The sequence below is a fragment of the Dromaius novaehollandiae genome, chromosome 12, assembly GCF_036370855.1.
Source record: "Dromaius novaehollandiae isolate bDroNov1 chromosome 12, bDroNov1.hap1, whole genome shotgun sequence".
NCBI classification, from domain to species: domain Eukaryota; kingdom Metazoa; phylum Chordata; class Aves; order Casuariiformes; family Dromaiidae; genus Dromaius; species Dromaius novaehollandiae.
This window is the reverse complement of record NC_088109.1, coordinates 16,567,744-16,587,893: the sequence shown is the minus strand read 5'-3', so window position 1 is coordinate 16,587,893 and position 20,150 is coordinate 16,567,744. Positions and strand designations below refer to the sequence as shown.

Below are 20,150 nucleotides of genomic sequence, written 5' to 3'. Positions count from 1 at the left end.
TGCCCACGGCCCAGCACTGGTAGCCCAGGCTGCCCTGGCCACATGGAGGGAAACGGCAGAGCGGATCTCTGCCCTCTCATCAGGGGACAGGCCCTTTCAGCTGCCACGACCATTGGTCACCACTGCTCATCGTTAAGAAAATGAGAAACAAGTGTTATTAAAACACAAAGCCATAAAGAGCTGGAGGGAGGGAGGAGGTTCCAGCATCTCTGCCTGACAGACCAAACTTCTCCCGTGTCACTTGAGTACTTGGCGATAGGGTATTTTGGGGCTGACACGAAACTTTCTGCAGTTTCTTAGCAGCACGTATACTTTGGTTTACGGGAAGCCTGACATTTCTTCGATCATTGATTTAAGGCTGGATGAAGCAGCTCCAACCGCCCAGCCTGACTTCCAGCAGAGCGTGAGCCAGGACTGCTCTACCCGTCCCCCTCTGAGCTGGTGGCGACCTGCTCAAAGCCATCTCGAGTCCAGGTTCCACACGGCAGCAAACCTGCCCCCTCGCAAAGTAGGTTTTTCTAAGGATAAATTACCCTCCTGTTTTTCAGTAACGGCATACGTCCACAAAAAGGACACTACTCTTTTGAGATCTACATTTTCCTATTACAAAAACAAAGCAACTAAGGATTGCCCAAGTAGCACCTTGCTGTACAAATGAGTATTTCATTCTTACCAGGAATAACATACTATATATACATACATATACATAGATATGAAGAAAGCATCCTTGTTGTAAAGGAACACCACGTTCTGGCAGAGACATCCTAAACATAACTGAAAAAGGCATCTCCCTGATGAGGGATCAGAAGATCAAAGTTGTGTTTTATTAGTTGTATAAAAAGTATCTTTAGCTTTCAGTTGAAAGGAAAAATTTGCATTTAAATAGAAAGATTAATAACTGTAATACACAGAGCCCACACGGAATAATTTTTGTAACAGAAAATAATTCATATTGTTTTATATAAATTGTGCACCTTAAGTCAAGCTACGAAAAATGATAATCGTAATATTTTATGAAACAATTTTAATATAATACAGCTTGTAACATTATTATTCTAAGCTGTAAATAATGCATGTCTAGAGCTTTGGGGAAAGCTGGATTTAAAATACTTATCTTGGAAAACTCATAGGGCGTGTGCTCTTCGGTGCAAGTGTCTATACCATGCATGAGTTTTACGTTTTAAAGGAAAAAATCTATCAGGAGATGTAGGAACAAACCCTCCCTCAAACCGCAAGGACAGACCAGGCAGTGATTTCTGCAGAGAGCTTACTGCAATTTTTGGAAAAAAAATTTTTCCCCGAAACATGCAAATTTGGATGTACCCAAGTATTTTGAAATGCTATTGAACCATCAAGATGCTTTGGTCAGGTCCAAAAGCTGGATTTTTAAACCTAAAAAAAAATCCATTTTGACATTCTTTTAATATTGGAGGGGGGAGCAGGTTTTAATTTTGTTTTGAAATGTCATCTCACTTACAACTCCATTTTAAAAAAGAAAAGATCCCATTCTGCAGGAAAACAGCCCTCCTTTCGCATTTCATTCTAGCTAAACCTTCTTTAAAAAAAACAAAAAGGTTTCAGAGAAAACTTCAAAAACCATCCCTTATGCTGCACCTGAAGCATTTTTGCCTGGTTTTTGTGCTCTGCCCGAGTGCCTTAGCCACGAGCCCAGCGCCGAGGAGGTCAGCGGGGAGCAGGGGCACGGCGCTCGCCCCGGCTCGGTCTGCTGCAGCTGCCAGGGTAGGGCCGCGGCACCCGCCAGGGCGAGAGGGTTTCAGCCTCCTCCTGCTCCATCCTTGGGACCTGCCAGGCACCTCCACTCCTCTCTGGCCTGCCGTGAGCAACGCACAGGGAGATGTCAGGTGGAAGCCCAGACACTGTAATTAGGCAGAAAAGCTGCATTTTTCACCCTGCATACTGGGAAAGAGAGGCCAGTGCAGCCCATGGGCTGCCACAAGTGCTCGAAGCCACTCTACCCTTACTTTTGACTGCTAGAAGGCAGCAAGTCTCTTCCTTTCCTCTGCTAATGCCAGCAGAGCCCTACCACGCTCAGCACGTTTCTTTTTGCTTTGCTCAGGAGACGTCTCCTGGCCCCGTGTCCAGCCAGGCAGTTAGCTGAGTAGCGGGACGCAGCAGAGCCCTGTGCTCGGGACTGAGCTGGGTGGGAAAACACGGCAGTCGGCCTCCTCAGCTGCTCAGAGCACTACAAACAGCAGTTTGCAACCGGAAAGCAGCGGTCTCTCTGCCGGCCTCGCTGCGAGAGGCAGAATCTATTTACTGCTGCAGCATGAGCACAGAGCGAGGAACTTACAAGCTTTAATTTATCACTTCTTCATACCTTCCCGTCCTTACTCAGAAAAACCTTTTAATTAGAGGAGGATCAGGAGGGAGTTGCCTGGCATTCCCCCGGTGCCACGCGGATAATAGAAGAAAGCGAAACCCCCTTACTCTCATTAGAAGCACCGGCACCGCTAATTACCCTCCCTAAATTCAGCTCAGGCTCCGCTCGCTGCTCATTTAATCTTCATCGCTGCTGCTGCCTTCCATTTCATCTCGCAAGCAGCGAGCGATGGGCACAGATACAATCAAGGAAGTTGGGACGAGCCGGTGGCAGCTTGCAGCAGCGAGCCCAGCGCACGGCGAAGCGCCGGCTCCGCGGCTGACAATCAGAGAAAGATGCACAGATGCTCGAAAACCCTGCGTGTGTCCATTAGGGAGCATATCTCTCTCTTTAGACTCTAATGTGCCTGGGCTCCAGAGGCCGTGGGCTGTATTATGACTGTGATCTGTGCTACTTTCCAGCAGCAGCGCTGGGCAGTTCAGTTGGATACCGGCGCGAGGCCGTCCCTCCTCACTGCCCCACGCTCACCCCGGCTTTGCAGCGTCGCTGGAGGCTGCAGCAGCCGGGAGCCCTCTGCAAGGCTGGGAGCTCACAGCAAATCCCCCCCAGGCCTTCACGTGAGCAATAATTACACAGAAAGCACAGCCAGCACAAACCAAAGGTGTGCAGGGAACTGCATAACCTGAAAAGCGCTGTACAGATCCAGGTGCGACAAAACCGCAATGCAAAAGTCCTCTTTAACAGCCAAAGCAAGGAAGCAAAGCCTGAGACAACGAAGAGAGGCGGAGAGCACGTGAGAGCTAACAAGGAGGTGCCCTGCATCAGCAGCGGCCCATCTGGGGAGCAGGTGAGATCTGGGTGACGGAAACGCCGACGTGCCGGCACTTGCCTGGCGTGCCGGCTCCTCCTGGGCTGCCAAGCTTGCAGCTCCAGCAGACGCGTGCGAGAAGCAGCGAGGCGTCCCATGCCGTTTGGGGAGGCTTTGGGCCGTTGGTTCGCCAGCTCAGCCTTTCGGGGCGAGACGCAAGAGGACAGCGGGAGCTCAGCAACGCGCCGTCCCCACCTGGAAGGTCCCAGAGCCAGAGCTACGTTGAATTTCCTGGAATAGCTAATTTGCCTCATGAGACCTGTGCCAGGGGAGACAAGACAGATTACCACGTTAAGGTGGGCGATCAGACTAAAGCCAAAAGACTAGCCTGAAAACATGCAAGCACGGTGGGAATTACAATTTTCATTGCCCACCTTACGATCTAACCATGTTAGCTAGCACAAGACAAAAGCTCTTTCCTAAAAAAAAAAGACGCACCCCCAAAAAATAAAAAAAGTGCTGGAGTACCAATGTAGATTACAAATTGCCTGTTGTCAGAAACAGCTTTCGGAGCATCTCCCCTGCAGCAGGGCTGGCTTAGGCACCACCAAGGGGACTGCCAGGAGGCTGAGTCAAGCCAAAATGCAAATCACCACGTGTGTTGGAGGGACTCACGGGCTCAGGTTTCCTCCATCCCACCTCCACCCCACGTGTGACGCTTGTTCTTACCTCATTTCTTGGTGGGGACGTGGTTTTGCGGGAGTTCGTTAGCCAGAGGCAGGGTGACGAGCCGTGGTGGGGAGCCGAGGGCCAGGGCCACGGGGAGGGGATTTCTGCACCACGTGCGATGCCAGCGCAGGGGCGGCCGCTGAGTTAGGCCCTGTTTTTTTACAGCGAGATCCCAAGCACATTCCTGTTTCCAGCTGCCGCTCCTGCAGCAGAGCTGGGCTTTCAAAGGGCAGAAGCATCGATCTGCCGGCTCTGCTGGGAGCTCCCGGCCCTCCACGCTGCAGCGTCGATCCCTGCGGCCGGTCGGCCTTGGCCCAGCAACCGGCTCCTGCGGGGCCATTTGTGATAGCGGGGCCAAGCTGTCGATAAGGAGGGCCGCAAGACTGCTGCCGCCAGCATTTTAGTTATTTACTGTTTACCCTCAAATTTAATGCCGTATTTCAAAAGCTAAACTGTGTGGCTGGGGCGATCTATCTGGGGTCATGAATGGATTCAACAAGTTGAAGCCACCGTTCTGAATTTTGTTTGGGGAGGAAATATTTTCACTTTTTTTTTTTCTCTCTGATGCGAATGCCTAATGGTCCTGCTCTGCAAATTCAAAGCAGTTCTCAGAAGCAGCGAGGGAGAAATACCAACAGTTCGGGGGCAGAAGCAGGTTCTGCATATTTAGGACCGGCAGGGATACTTGCGGGAGTGGGCGTTTCCAGGCCTGGGGGTGTCTCCTGGGCTCCTCAAGGAGCTCAGTCCTGAGCCTCGGGTTGCCCAGTGCTGTTTCCCCCGCTTAGCTGACCATGACCACTATCAAGGTCACCCACTCAGTTCAGCTGTAGGACCCTTTCAGTGCAAAGTATCAAGGCCTCTGTTACTGAAAATAGCAAGCAAAGAGAAGTCACTCAGACCAAGGCCCTATAGACTTAATAAATTCTGCGACTGCTTTATCCATATCTCTTTGTCATGACTCAGAAAGCATGGGATGAGATGTTGGATGACTTCCGAAAGATGGATCTGAAAATGGGATGACTGTTCTGCCCCTCCTGGCCAGCTGGCACCTTTCTGCAAGGATAAAAAGCAACCCTTCCTTCAGGAACTGTCGCATCTTCAGAAAGCTTTGAATGAATTCATCTTCTAGTCACTTCTTCCCATACTGACAGGGCAAAGATTGATCAAATCTTTTCTATTTAAAACAGCAACAAAGGCCAATAATGTGTCTCGTAAGGACTAATTTTCTTGCACACGATGTCAATTAGCATTACAATATTTTGTCATATATTCCTTAGCTACTCAATGCTACGTCTTGAGCTTCTGAATGCAAATATTTCCTGTTAAGGAGAAGGATAAAGCCACGTGATTTTTTATCTGAGTTACGCATTCACATATTAGGTGTCCAAAGTTAACAAGTGACTCTCTTGTGTGAAGCAGTTTTCCACTTCCTGTGTATCCAAAATAATAGCTATGAAAATCCTTGTCTGTTATAATGCAAGATAGTTTTGCTGCCTTTATTTTTCTGACCGCCTGTATATTGTACAAGCGGAGTACAGTCTTTTATGCTATCATTCTGCTGTCTGGAAATCTCATTCTGCAATCTCTGCTTTTTCATTGCCGTTTTCAGATGTTTAATGAAGCGACACATGGCTATGAGATGCCCCTGCTATTTCTTTTGCCCAGTCTCTATCGTTTTCAATCTCAGAACTATTGAATAAATGGAAATAACGTTACTGGGCCTGTTTTGCAGTTCCTGAGCAAAACTCCCATTGGAGTCAATGAGAAGTTTGCCCAACGTACGCACTGCAGGATTAAGTCTTTTTTTTTGCATCATGTACATGGAAAAACAAAAAAGGAGAGTATTCATTGTTCATAGGCCTTGTCTGCTTTTTAACCAAATATTGCCAGGAGGAAAGGGCATTTTCTAAATGAATGATCACGTGTTTATACTCTGCAATGGCCACTTCTCTACCTAGCTGCTCTCCCCTTTAGGGCCTCGTGTTAGTACAAGCAAAAGACCAAGAAATAAATACAACATGCTTCTCGGCAGACAGGTGTGGATTTGCCCAAGAAAGCCGTGCAAAAAGCTGATTTCTCACCCTCTCCAAATCAAAGGTGCACCCAGTGACCTTTTCTTCCTGCACCGCCATCTCAAATGACAGGAACGATCAGGCTTCAACACTGAAGGTCAGTCACATCAACCTTGTCCGTTTTCTGCTTGCTGACGAGTTCACACGCATCCTTCCGCTCGCCGAAATCCCGTGCAGCTCGCTGGCCTGCGAGGGTGCACGTTAAAGGGAATTCTAATGAGCTGAACTCATGCTGAACTTCCTTCTTCAGCTGCTGTTGCAGTGATTTGTTGACTCTCCAAGGCTCATTCAGGACTTTTTTTAGTCTTGACAGAGTAGATAAAGTAGACATGGATTTTATGTGCCAACTCTTCTGTATTTTTGGCACTCCGCTCATCACATAGCAGGTCCGTGAAATACAAGTTTAAGCAACAGCGGATGCCTCCTGTGTGTATCTGTGGTGTCTCAAAGTAACCTAAACTAATCTCTCCTTCTCTTCCCCATTAGTCGTGATGCTAAGCTGGAAGCAAGAGCTGAGGATGCTTTAACAGCCACACAGAATCTTAATAAGATCTACTTACATTTATATTGTGCATTTCAGCCTGGCTGGCTCAGTTTCCTTAGCCACAGCCTCACAAAGGAGCTGAAAGCACTGGTTTATTTTTGTGGGCTTTTTAATTATTTTAGTATTGTCTCTGATTTTTGTATCAGCCATCTGCGGAGTGTGGCAGGATGTGTGTAATCTTCTATGGCACATGCTGTACTTTCTCCATTATAATCTGATGGGAGAGAAAACTAAAGTTAAGGGAGATTAAGGTCAGCGTACTCTCAGCATCCAATCGCCATATAATCCACTGCATTATCACTAGGGAAGATTATCAGCATTGATAGGACCCATTCTTTGAGCCATTCAGCTCCGCTGAGGCCCACTTCTCTTGCAGAATGGTATTTCTGTTCAATCTGAACAGAGAGAGAAATCATACATAAATTTTCCGCTATATCCCGCTAATGTGCAGTAAGCGATTGTCTTTGGGCGGGATACAGGAAACGCATTTTCACTGTGTGGCACAGCACAGCTGCTCTGCCTGCACGTGCCTGGGCCAGACCAGAGAGGATGCTAAATGCAGCCACGTGGGGAAATCGGAGATGGCCCCCCGCTCCCCTTCTCGACCCCAGCAATGGTTGGCCAAGCCTGTCCCTACACCACCACGGCAAAAAGGCAGACAGAGCACGAGGAGGTGAACAAGCTGCAGTAGGCAAGGGGATCTCTCCAGGCCAGGGAGGTATGATGGGGCAGGATCAAGCCTCCCAAGGCAGAAGCCACAGACCGTTTCCTTCAAAGGACCCACAGGAATGCTTTTGTTGTTGTTAAATGGTCCAAAGAATTATTCAGGGAGGGTGAGCTACAAAGCGCAGCATGCTTAGGACAAGATTGACTCTGTGCCTGTCTCCCCTTCTCCCAGCAGAGATGTGTTACATTCAAAAAAATTTTGAAACCAATACAATTAATGCATTATCACCGACTGCATTCTTTCTAATGGGAATGCAGCTTAACAGACAACACACTTCACCTACCAAAGATCGGCAAGAGTGAGCTACAAACCGGTTCTGAGCATCACCACATGTAACCACTCAATGGTATCTGAGCGTTTCTGGGGCCAAACAGAGTGCAGAGGCAGGACTGTGCAAGCGCTGGGCTCTGTTGCGTTTAGCATGGTTTGAATGCATCTGGAGAGAAAGAGTGGGAGGATAGCAATAACTATGCACATTGATAGCCCCACTGTGAGACATCCAAACAATCTATTAAAATAACAATGTTCTGAGAGTAACCAAAATACCCAGATTTCAGGATGATTTCCCTGTGTTTGCAATTAATGTGTGAAGGTAGAAGTGTTTTCAAATTACTTTAATTCGTGGTTCCTTATCCACTCCCAACAAGTTAATGAATGTTGCTGCTCAAGAAGTCGTCTCCTAGCAACAAAAAGACTCATCAGCTTTGAGGATTGCCTCCTTTGATTGTGTGATGCTGGAAGTTCATATCAGATGTCAAAGGAAAGCAAGATGGAAGAGCCAAATACTGACCCCAGGCAGGCAGTATTCAGCTGCAGGAAACTCGCTGTCAATTAACCCACTGTGCACAAATGAATAGAGGATCTGCCACGCGGTGCTTGGAGGGCACAGAGAAACAGGCATCAGCTCTTTCCCAGAGGAAGATCTATGGTGTGCTGCCATGAGCTAATGCCTAATCGCAAGCTTGACTTGCGAAATCCTACAGCCAGCAACAGCTGTGGTTCAGTCAGTAGAGAAATGCTAGAGAATGACTTGAGAGGATGTTTGTCAAACATAGTGAACTAGGACCTCATTTTGTTTGTGGTGCTTTTCAGCAACTTTTAAGTTACCTGTGCTACACCTGCTCCTTAGCAGCCTGTATTCCATGGGTGCTCATCCTGGATTTCCAGTTATTCTTATTTCTTGTTTCATATGACTTGAGATTGAAGTCCTCATCTTCTTCAGTCCCTTCTCAGTCCTTGCTTGAAAAGGCATCTGATCTGGATAGATGAGGGCAGGAGAGGGAAAACAGTCTTCTTGAGATGAAGGACCCAACGGATCTGGTGCTGAGCAAAGGAGCAACCAAAGCTGATACTTCAGAATTCATCCAAACGATGCAGTTTCAGCAAACCATTAGCAAAGTCGGGCAAAATTCCATAAAAGATGTCCACTGAGAGAAAAACGTGAACGACCATTATCAGAAGGGGAGGCAGGCAGCGACACAATGTAAAGAGACTTCTGCAGCTGCAAAAAAGGTCTGGAGCCAACGGTCAGGCTCTCACCACAGAGCCCAGAAAGCTCCACTGTGCTCTGGGAGGTTTCCTGTGAGATAATGAACCACCGCTAACCCCTTAAAATGTGGCACTTCCCCACTCACAAAGCTGAGAAGCAGCAGCCAAGGCCACGAGGTGCCCAGATACCAGAAGGACACGGAAGCCACGGGAACCCCGGTGTGGTCACGGGACAGGTTCCCTGCCTCCCCTGAGACATTCTCTAAGGAGAGGACACGACCTGGACCCAAATGGGCAGCCTGTTTGCCTCAGCGCAGGAAACCTTCCTGGTGCCTAAGCAACATTCCCGCTAGCGTAAGGTCTTTCTTCTTATACACTTTTATCTTTTTGCTTATAGCTTACACTGCTGTATCATATATAACTGTACTTTCATGCTTGGTTAGCAGCAGTAATAGATCAGCAAGATTTCTAGCATCTCTATCTCAGGAGAAAAAGTTTTATTAAATCATTAAATAAAAATCATCATGTAGTCTGCCTTTAAATTTTTTTTTTTATTATTTTTATTTTTTTTTAAAGATCAGCTTTGGAACTGAAACACAAGTGGGAAAGTAGGCGTTGTGACCAGTACACCAAAGTGTTTGAATTAGAGGCTGTGTATCAAGGAGGAGATAGTGTGCATGTATTTAAGAAAAAAGGGAGAAAGAGAAAAGGAAAAAAAGAAAAAGAAAAGGCGCTTTTGAATTAAGCCTTTTCTCACCTCTAATAAGGCTCTGGAAACAGCACTAATCAATCCAAATGACACTTCAGTGTGGAAATCTATTATATTCCTCAATGATCATATGGCTTTATATGTTATAATTTGGTTCTGAATTATGGCCTACATCAATTATAATTGAACATTGCTTCCCATTGTACAGTCAGACTGTGATGAGAATAGAAGGGCAGTGGACATTAGAGGATTACTATCAGAATCACCTAATTTAATTAAGGAGGAGATTTATTAAAATGGTAACATTAACAGGTGTTTTATGAGACTAATAATTAATAAGGTTTCTGTAGAACATTTGTAAGAGAAGTAGACAATACGCAGTGCCAGCAGAACCTTCCTGTAATGGGATAACAATAAAGCATTAAGAACTGTAGATCAGATATTATGATAATAATCAGATTCTGTAAATTATGGCTTGAAGAGGATTAAATACCATTACTGCAAATCAGTATTTATTTAAGCTCCAAAAGGCCCTTGCATGCCATCTGGAGAAAAGATGGGTGACAAACCGACTCTCCAGAGAGGACACTTGCTGTCAACCCGAGTTTTGCAGTGATGAGTCAAAACTTTTTTATTTGCCAGTGAAATAATAATCTTGAAAGCATCCGTCTAGGAAACCATAAGGGGGCTACCTGGAAACACAAGTGCAAAAAGTTTCATTTTGACAGTTAAAGTTACCTTTTGGCAGCTGAACGCGGGCAGCCCTGAGCTCTCCATCAGCGAAGTCTCAGCCGCTCCGACGCGCAGGGCGAGGACGGGTGATGGCCTCCTGGACGACGGCTGCGCCTGGCACGCCGGATAACGGGGGCGAGATCGGCTCCGGCTGCTCTCCTCCTGACGTCTGCAAATCCTGCAAACATGGCATGAGATGAACTCGGGATCCTGAGGAGAGGAAGGAGAAAAGGGGTGTGGGAAAGCGAGGGGAGACGCGTGCTCCCAAGCAGGGAGGATACCAGAGCTAAAGGAAGGAGGCCACTCCACAGAGAGAGGAAACAGCCTCCAGGTTTTTTTCTGGAAATGAGGGTGCTGGGGGACTTTGCCAGAGTTGCTTAGCAATTTGCAGCTCCTGTTACCACCTGGTGTTTTCTTTGCTCTAGGCTTAAAAAAGTTTTATTCCAGCCCTGGTTGCAGCAGCCCCCCCAAGTAAAAGGCGAGAGGGAGCCACAGGAGCTCTGCGAACGTGCCGCTCTTTCTCCAAACCTGCTCCAAGCCTTGACATAGTGATGGAAGAGGACATTAGCAAAGGGAAATTTTTTCAAGGCCAGTACTTTAATGAGCTCCTAAATAATGACTTTATCTTAGAGGCGCACTCAATATTCATTCAGTATCACACCCAAGCAATACCACTGCCCGACTTCAGTCAACAGCAAACGAGCTCAGAGTTGCAGCCAGGAAACTGGTTTACTTGCTGCAAACAGTTCTAGTTCAGCAAATTGCAACTGGCACAATTTTGAGCAAACGTTTCTGGCTCTTGTTTCTAAGCTTTGGACCACAAATGTTTCAGAGATTTATATCTATCCCAATGGCACATACTGTCTCTGCTGGACCTGGGGGAACCTGCAGGAGACTATTTCCAGTAACGTTTTCCCAGTGCAGAAGTGGGCCCCAGGCCATGGCTTTTGTCTGCTCTGCGGTGCTCAGGAGGGCAGATAAGCCCATCTGGACAGAGAAACCAGTAGTCACCCAGAAGCCTCTGATCTCCCCTATATTCATTTCCCATCTTTTTAAATTTTTTGCCCTCTCCGTTTGCGTGTGCTCGTCAGGAATGGAAGCCCATGCCAGAAAGCTCTGAACACCCTACCCGCACAACCAAAAGCCTCGCCGGCAGCAGACTGAGAAACGCCTCTCGTCAGTGCAGCGCTGCGGGTTTCGGTGCGCAACCAAGTCCGCAGCGCGTTTTCCACCGGCAGGCCGGGATCTCCAAGCGCTTCAAGGGACTTCCACACCCCGCTGGCACAACCCTCTCACGGTCCCTTGAAACTCCCACCTGCAAGTGGTGCACATTTTGTGACTGTTCATTAGCCAAATTCCTCCCATGGCACAGAAACGTCCCTGTCCTTTGTTTCGCATTACATTTCACGTGAAGAGCAGTCTGGGACTGCCTTCGAACAAGCCCCAGGTCCCTATCCGACACAACCAGCTAGTTCCAGTGTACACACCAAATACACGTACTTACTCTGAAAGGCTGCAGGCTGCGCCCAGCGGTGCCAACAGCAGGAATCCTGTTGACTTCACAAGCATAGCACAGGGCTGAAAGAAATACAGATGCTGTATTTCAAAGGGAAAAAGGTGCACAGTATATTCCCTCCCTGTCAGGGAAATCCTCCGGGCCAGCTGGAGCAAAACTGTTGCAAAAGCCAAGCCTGTTTTCTTCCCTGGTACTGCTATTTAAAGCACTTCTATGGGATGCCACTGTCAGTCACTGAGTTTTAACATTACCACAGCAGCATTACAGGAGAATCAATAAAAAAATTAAGGAAATACGGTTTTATTACACAGTGATATTTGGAATTGATCCCTCAGGCTTTCCAGTCGCCTCAGTTTTGTTTTATACATCAGCGGATGGAGCGTCGTGCGAAGTAGTTAGAATGCAGGCACCAATCAGTCGTAATCTGATTTTAAATGGACCACAAGCAAACTGTGAGAAAGTAAAGACAGGCAGAGCATCACGTTGACAGATGTGCCTATGGTATATCGTATCTCTGCTCTGCCTAACCAGGAAAAATACTCTCTTGAATTGTTTTATCTATATATAATGCCAGTAACAAGAACAACAGAGGGGAAACTTGGTTCTTGCAGGGACATGAAGAATAAATTTATAGAAAAAATGTGCAAAGGGAAAATAATATTATCATCTGTTCGCAGCCTCACTTGTAAAATGCTAAACTAACAGCCAACAAGCACACAAAAAGCATAGAATAAGCAGCACGGGTGTCTGTCTTGTTCAAGTCGATGAGGATTTCTCTCTGAGGGCAAAATGCAACTGTTCCTCTGACCCCCTGAGGAGGGGCTGGGGTTTGCCCGGAGGCGTTCAGGCGAACAAAGAGGTTGTGATAATCATCAGGTAGTTACATACAGCGCGATGTGCAGCTTCCCACGACTTCACATCATGCCGCAGCCCTAATTAGTTTCAACTCCTTTCACCTGCTATTTGCGGTTGTTATTTTGCCTTTCGTTTTCCCCACCACGAGCTCTTACAGGTGACCAGCCCCTGCCCAGCGAACCCAGCTTGCACCGCTTCATGGAGCAGGTCCATAAGTCGTGCCCTTTTTCACTACCAACACTGTCAGCCGTGCTCTGCGTGGGTCGGAGCCAGAGCCCGACTCCCTCAAGAAGCATCGTTTTTCATCTCAGCCTAATACATTCGGTCCCTTGAAGCTCCAGCCAGTCCCCGTTCCTCTGGGAGGGCAGATGGTCTATCTACGAGCAGGTCCATCTCCCTCTTCCTACCCGCCAACACCCCGCGGCTCACTGACGCCCGCACTGTAAAGTAGTTGAGGTGTCTTCATGTGCCTTCAGACCCGAGTCCTTCCTTAGTAAGCTGCCTGATTTGATCCTTTACTGAATTTGCCCCTTTTATTTCCTTATCAAGACATCCCCGGCTGTAATTCCTGCTCGGTACAGCTCTGCCCTGGCTCGAACTGCCGTATTCACCTCCTGAACCCAGAGACAGCAGAATTAGAGGCTTGTCTATAAATTTAAGACCCAGTTAATGCAGGATCTTACTGCAGTGCATTACGAGGCATCGCGCTGAGACCCCTCCAGAGCTCCTGAAATACATCTACCACGATACGTACAAGAGAAGGGACATTACCACAGCAGCTCCAACTTCGGGGAACCGCTTTACAAACTATTTTCTAAGACAAAAAATATGGCAGTTATATTGAGGTGATTCAGCAGTCAGTCTCCCTGGATAAAAAGATAGGCAGAAAGAACGAATCACCAGCCTAAATATTCATCATGGCTTCGCTACTAGCAATCATGACTACATTTCATTCTTCCTGTGCAAAAACAAGCTTGACCATTAATGCTGATTGCTGGTACTCACAAAAAGAGACATCTCAGAACAGGAACTGAAAATGCTTTCGAGCAAAATAAAGTGGGAGTGAATGATATCTAGGATGAAAATACCCTACAACCATGAAAGGAGGTTTCTTTAGTTAAAAGGGAAAAAAGTTTAGTTAAAATGAGAGCTGTAAAAATCATTTAAAAATTCAATTACAAACAGAAAAATGATGGCTCTGATCTCAAGAAGCATAAAATGGCAACAAAGCAGAGCAGACAATTTGGAAAAAGGAACCTAAAGGTATCAATGGAAATTCTATGACTTGTAGAATAACAAAAAGATGGAAATTTAATATAATAGCATGACATTAAATCCTAGCAAGGTTGCAGATTTCATAATAGATAAGGATGGAGAAATTGTCAAACATCATGTGGAAAATGCAGAAATAAACAGCAAACATTTCTATTCAGTATTTAAAAAGAAGGAAAAACTGTTTATCTTTTATAGTGATATGGCAATACTTTTTATTCCAACAGTAACAGAAGATTTTAAACACCAACCAATACATGTAGGCATTTAACTGCAGGATCGAATAATTTGCTCTCAAGACTATTAAAACAATTGACAAAGACCTCTCTGAAGCAGTCATGATGCTTTGGAATCAGCTGTATTCAACAAGGAAGCCTCAAAGGACCTCAAGAAACTTAGGATCATGCCAGTATTGAAAAGGTTTAACAGGATGGCCCAGCCTGTTTGTTCAATGCTGATTCTGGGTAAAATCATGGAAAGGATGATGTGGGACCAGTCATGCCCTGAGGGACCCGGAAAGCGGTACAAATGCTGCCCAGGAGCCTGCCCAGCTGGGTGGTGGGTCCCCACAGACCCCAGGCTCCAGGCAAGAGCAGACAACCTGCTGCCAGCAGAGCAACGTGGCATTTACTGCCTCCCGGACCCCTTGGCCCTCAAGCCCTGTTCCCACCCTCGTCCCTCAACAGATCAATAGGAAAAAGTATCGCTACATTATTTCTTGGGTTTGAAAACTATTTGCTGTCTATTCATCTGATTTCGCTGTTCTCCAGCCCACCTTGGAGGATGCTATTTGTTAAATGGATCCTACTTGATAGTTTGTGAATACATTTTGATTGGATTTGATTATTGCATATAAAATGCAGAGTGCTTGGGCTGGCCAGGAATATAAATACAATTATTAGTAGTAACAAGCATTAAGCAAAGCTGCACTGACTCATTGCAAAACACACCTCAAGCCCCAGCCAAACAACTGCTTTTGCTTTGCTTTCCTGCCTGGTGTTTGTGCAGAGGACACTCTTTGGAGGAAAAGCAGCACTGCCTTCCCCTGCAGTCTGAGTTTGACTTTTCTACACATTTGCCCTCTTGCTTAAGTTATGCCTGCCCATCTGCAGGCATAGCTAATCCTCTCGTTAGCTAGCAACTGGTAGCTCAGCTCTGCTCCGCTGTGCTTAGCATTATACAGATCAGCCAAGTATTGATGCAGCATCACTGAGGAGAATCTAGATTGTTTTTTTCCCATGCTTCCTTCTTTTGAAACTTAAGATACACACTGGAAATAATTTCAAGGGCTGCTGAGCATTGCCACTGGGGGAATACAAGGGGCTTTCAACATTAAGACTAAAAGACAGTTGGAAATTTGCAAGTGGTTGCCTTTGAAATTAGATTTCGAAGCTAAATTCAAAGAAGCCCCTGTAGCTTGTCCCACTCCCTGCAAAGATAGGTCGCACTTCTGGCAGAGGCTAAAAAAGCTTTTTTTCTCCCCCAGGTCTAGTTCCCAGCTCTCATCCCGTAATCCTGGCCTAGCCTAAGACCTAACCAAGGTCAGAGGCTGCGATGCAGGTGGGGTTTATGGTAGTACTGGACCCAAAGCAGCCGCAGCCGGGAGGCACAACCCAGCACTACACAGCCCCAGCAGCAGCGGCAAAGCTGCTCCGAAGCCCAGCTTTCTTCACTGCATTGAGAGTCTCCTTCCCTCTGCAATCATTTTGTGCCCTGGGCTCAAGGGCACAACGCACAGGAGACAAGAGACTGTTCTCCGATGAGGGCCTGGCCTCATGCTCCACATCTGTGTGTTACTCTGCCAGCTCTTCAGAGCAATCCACCCATCTCATCCGTGGTGGAAAGAGCTGGGCTACTGCATAGCTCTTCTACCAAGTTCTGGAGACATCCACGAGCGACCGGATGCCGGTGCACATTTCATGCTATTATTTACTATCTACGTCTCAGTAGCACACAGGGGTCTCAAATAGGAAGCAGACCCAGCTCTGTTGCGCACTTTTCATGAAAAATCCTCCCACGAAGCATTTGCACTCCAACCGGACAAAGCAGACCAGAAGTACTATAAACCCCGTGCTGCAGCAGGAGATAAAAATTAGGAACTTGCTAAAGTGCACAGAAGTCAGGTATGGCAGAAACAGAAACCCAAGGCAGGTATCCTCAGTCCCAGCTCTGCATCAAGTGCAAACATTCCTTATAAAAGATTTATCCGATTTTACCCCTGCTTCTCAGCTCTCTGAGGCATGACAGTATCACACCTTGAAAAACAAAGGGATGTGGCACTGTATCAGAAGAGGATCTGGTAGGAAGGGTCTTTGTATGGCATGTTCTATTTCATTCTTGGTACTAGTTTACATTCATTGAATATACTTTTAAAATCACAGACATTGCCATATTTTGTCTTCCTGCAACCTCAATGCAGCTTAGCGACATCTGCCTCCATGCCATCTCCGCTTTCTCACAACGAGTGAAGGAGACGTGCCAAGTCATCCTCATGGAGAGGTCACTTAATTTTGGTTTGTAAAGCCAAATCTCCTGTGCTCTCCATAATTACCAATGAATTTTACATAAATAGCAAAATTAAGCCCCATTATTCTCATTTACCACAAAATTAAAGGAATTAATTAAACATGGGAAAAGTGCTGATGTCTGCCAAATTGTTACTTCCAACAGATAAAAACAAATTCAGGAATTATATGCAGGCAAGGGAAGAAAATCAGCTTTCCATCCAGCAACTCAGAGACTCAGCAACTATTGCAAAGGGGAAGACTGTAAATAAGAAGCTCTGCACCAGGCTTCTCTGTCTGAATCTGGGACAAGAAACACACATCCTTTGTAACAGAGGAAAAAAACAACTCAGAAACAATCCCCTTATTTTTGTTTTTGTAAAACAGAAAAAGCCCTGGGGACTGGTAACAACAGGCTTTAACAAGAATGGTTCTTTCCAACTTTGATTTGCCAGAGGACTGCTGCTCTGTAATTATCAGGAACGGCTCCAGCTAAACATCCCAAAGGAACAAAAGAGGGTGCAAACATTTGGAGACAAACTGTGACCACAGGAAATCTTTGCAGGTGTCTGAATGATGGGGGAAAGAGAGAGAATTTCCAAAATGCAGGAGGAGGGGCTGGAAAAATAGGAAAACTGAACCAAGTGTTGAAGAGCTGTGGAACTCCAGTGTCTTCTCCTGTTCTAATGAAGATGCATCAACAGGCTGGTTCTGAAGTTACAGTCATAAGACAAATGCACTACTGCAAGCAGTGTTTGAAAGACACTTGCAATTACAGCTGCTCTGGAACAATGAAATATATACTGTTCCTTAAATAAACTGAAAAAATGATAACCTCTTTTAACTGTCATGGTGTAGTAGAGAGATCTTCATATCTTCCTTAATGAGATTTTTATTGCCAGCGTAAATTTGTCTTGAACTGAATTTTTGTCTTGGGAACTCTGAATTATGTTATACCGAGTTGTTCCTGGTAAGCATACAGGCTTGCACACATTTTTTGCTGTGAAAATGGCTCCTTCTGGCAAACTGAAAGCAATTGAAGCTCTATTTAATTAGCTGCCTTCTGTAAATATGCCATTATTCTTCTAGCTCAGTGCTGGAGTTATATATACAAAGGGAACAGATAGCAATAATTATTTTGGGCTGTAGTTAGTCAGTATTAGTTAATGCCTGAGTGTAATTGAGAGGAAATTAAGACAAGTGTAGTCTTTGGGGGCAAAAGAAAGAATATATGTCTATAACGCTGTAGACACTACACCTGAATATTCTTCCTCAGGTTGGAATATCTAGCAAGTTTTAGTGAAAAAAAGCAAATACCTACCCAGTGCTCTCTGACTGCTCTGGAACTAGAGAGGGTTAAGAACAATCACCTTACATTTTTGTATATTTAAAAATTGCTGGATTTTTGGAATAGGTCTTGCAAACCATCTTCTCTGTGTTTCTAGCTGCTTTTCAAGTTACAGCCTCATGAACTAGCAGCCATGGCCATATCACCCCTAGACAAGAAAAGTGCCATCGAGCTGAATGGCTCAGAGAGCTGCATCAGCAGATCCAGAGCTGGAGGGCTCTAAGCTTCCTGGGCTGGTTTCACAGACGTAGAGTCTGAGAGCCCCCCTGCATGGCTCAGGACAGGGGGAACCACCGCCAATGACCCTTCTGTGGATCTCTGAAATAACAGGACATTTTCCAGTGTACATCTCCAAAAAAAGGAAAAAAAAGGCAATTCTTTTAACTGAGGAACTGCCCGTCTCCCTTTTCATGGTTTTGGATGCACGGACACATTTTACAAATTAACTCTCAAAACAGATTAGTTAAATTGCATCCCTATGTAGATGCTTCTATTTTAGAATTAAAGAGGCCTTAATTCAATTTACCTTAATCCACTTTCAAAGTAAATTATAGCAAATGAAGACTTCTCTAATTCTGACTCATTGTTCACGCTTAGGTTAAATGCAGTTTAACTAATTCTCTTTAAATTTATAACTCCAATTAATTTTCATTACTTTCCCTCTGTGACACCACAATACAAGTTCCCCCTTTTGGGGGCTTGCAAGTGTCAAAGCATAACTGAAACACTAAAAACTAGTAAGTCAGATACTGCATTCCTTTATGTAGCAAAATTTCTTGCATACATTTATGGGAACTTTTTTGGGGAACTTTTTTTGGGTAAGGGTTGGCTAATTGGACTCACTATTTGCTAGAAGTAGTTGTCAACACATGCAACAAGACGGAGGCTGCTTTTGAGGCTAGCTTATTGCACCAAGTAGTAGAAGACAGAGTTTTGAAATTCCCATTTCCAACAAAAGCTCTCTTTGCCATATTGGGCAAGTGTGGAGGGTGCGTGATAGCTGAGGACAGGCATCAGCCCCGCTGGGATCTCAGCGCTGACAGCTGCTGTGCTAAACGCCTGCTGGCTCCTGGGCTCACTCCCCTGCTGTGCTGCCTTACGTGGTGGAGAAACACCCTTCAGTTCCCTGGTCCTCAGCATCCCTTTTGTAAGACATGGTCAGTAACTACTTATTTATTCCTGCCCACTGCCTGCCCAAGTCTTTGGCTTAGGATCTTCTAGCGTGGTCATGTACAGCACGTACAGCAGTGGGAATCTGGCTGCCTCACACACAGTGACTTCCCGCACAAACACGTGCTTGGAGACTTCAGTATTTGCACAGATAAATCATTCCAGGTGTCCTCCTCTCCCCTCGGTCCCCCTGGACAAAGGCAGCATGCACTAGGGCTCTCAGCACCATCCTCCCAAGCAAATTTTTGTCCACAGCCTTCCTTTAAAGTTGCCTTGAAATCACAGGTTTCACTGTGCTTAATGGCTGGCTAATCAGCATCACGATAAAGAAATAATGAAGCTGCCTAATCTGCAGGTGGCAAGTTAATGGCGTTTGAGTAGCAAGACATAGACAAGCCAGAAAGTACCTCAGCTGCATTGGTGCTAGTAACTCATGTGCTTTTTCCATGCTGTACAGAGCTCTACAGCAAATGAAAGAACCCCCAGGGTACCTATTCAACAAGGAACAAATTCTCATTTCAGCCATTATGTAAATGAGATGCTAAAAATGTTCTTTTGTCCCTCTGAGGTATTGGTACTACTAATGTGAAGTGCACAAACTTCATAACCGAGTAAAATATTATCTTGCGATACTTGCAAAGTGCCAGAAGTTTATGGACTACATCTCTGGGAGACACACAATGCTCACAGAGTTTTAGACGACCTTTTGCCAAAGTTCAGACAAGAAGTGTTTCCATAATTTAAAATTCTGCTGTAAGCTGGGGTGGGAAGTGGCATGCATCTGGCATGTAGCTGCTTAAAAGTGAAGAGTTCGTACAATAACAATAAAAAAAGATCTAGTGTATCTGAGCACACATGGTTCCTCCTTTATGTAACTTATGATTTCAGAGAGCCCTGCCAGAGCTGAGCTGAACTATGAATACCAACTATTTTAGTCTTCAAGAGTTATAGCGCAGGAAATTCACATCTCTCTGTTCTTTCCCATAGCTGTCACTCAGGCTGTTCCTCATGAAAGACCTGAATCCAAAAGCCAGGTTTGGACATTAATTTGATTGTAGATGGATCAGATAGATTAGACCCCCTTCTAGCAGTACAAAGCTAGAATATATTGCCAGAGTGCGTACTGAACTCCTTTAGTGACTGACTGAGATTGTGTAACAGCCTCCTCCTCCCCTGGCTGATAGCACCACTCCTGCATGGGTTGATGAAGGTCCGTCCCAGGGTACCAAAGACCCACGGGTTGCACAGAGGGGCAGGCTGTCTCAGACTCATTAATCCAGTTGCTGCCCGGCAGCCACGCTGCACAATGTGCCACGCAACACAAGAGCAGTGGCG

General features: G+C 45.8%; 1 long non-coding RNA gene across 1 annotated transcript; it reads right to left on the bottom strand.

The window, feature by feature from the left end:
• Positions 1 to 805: 805 nt before the first annotated feature.
• On the bottom strand, positions 806 to 11,726 carry LOC112984665 (uncharacterized). The gene is made up of 6 exons (XR_010391285.1): positions 11,655 to 11,726; positions 10,157 to 10,328; positions 8,329 to 8,648; positions 7,505 to 7,657; positions 3,879 to 6,708; positions 806 to 3,468 (listed from the first exon to the last, which is right to left on the bottom strand). It is a non-coding gene; the product is annotated as an uncharacterized LOC112984665 (long non-coding RNA).
• Positions 11,727 to 20,150: the final 8,424 nt, after the last annotated feature.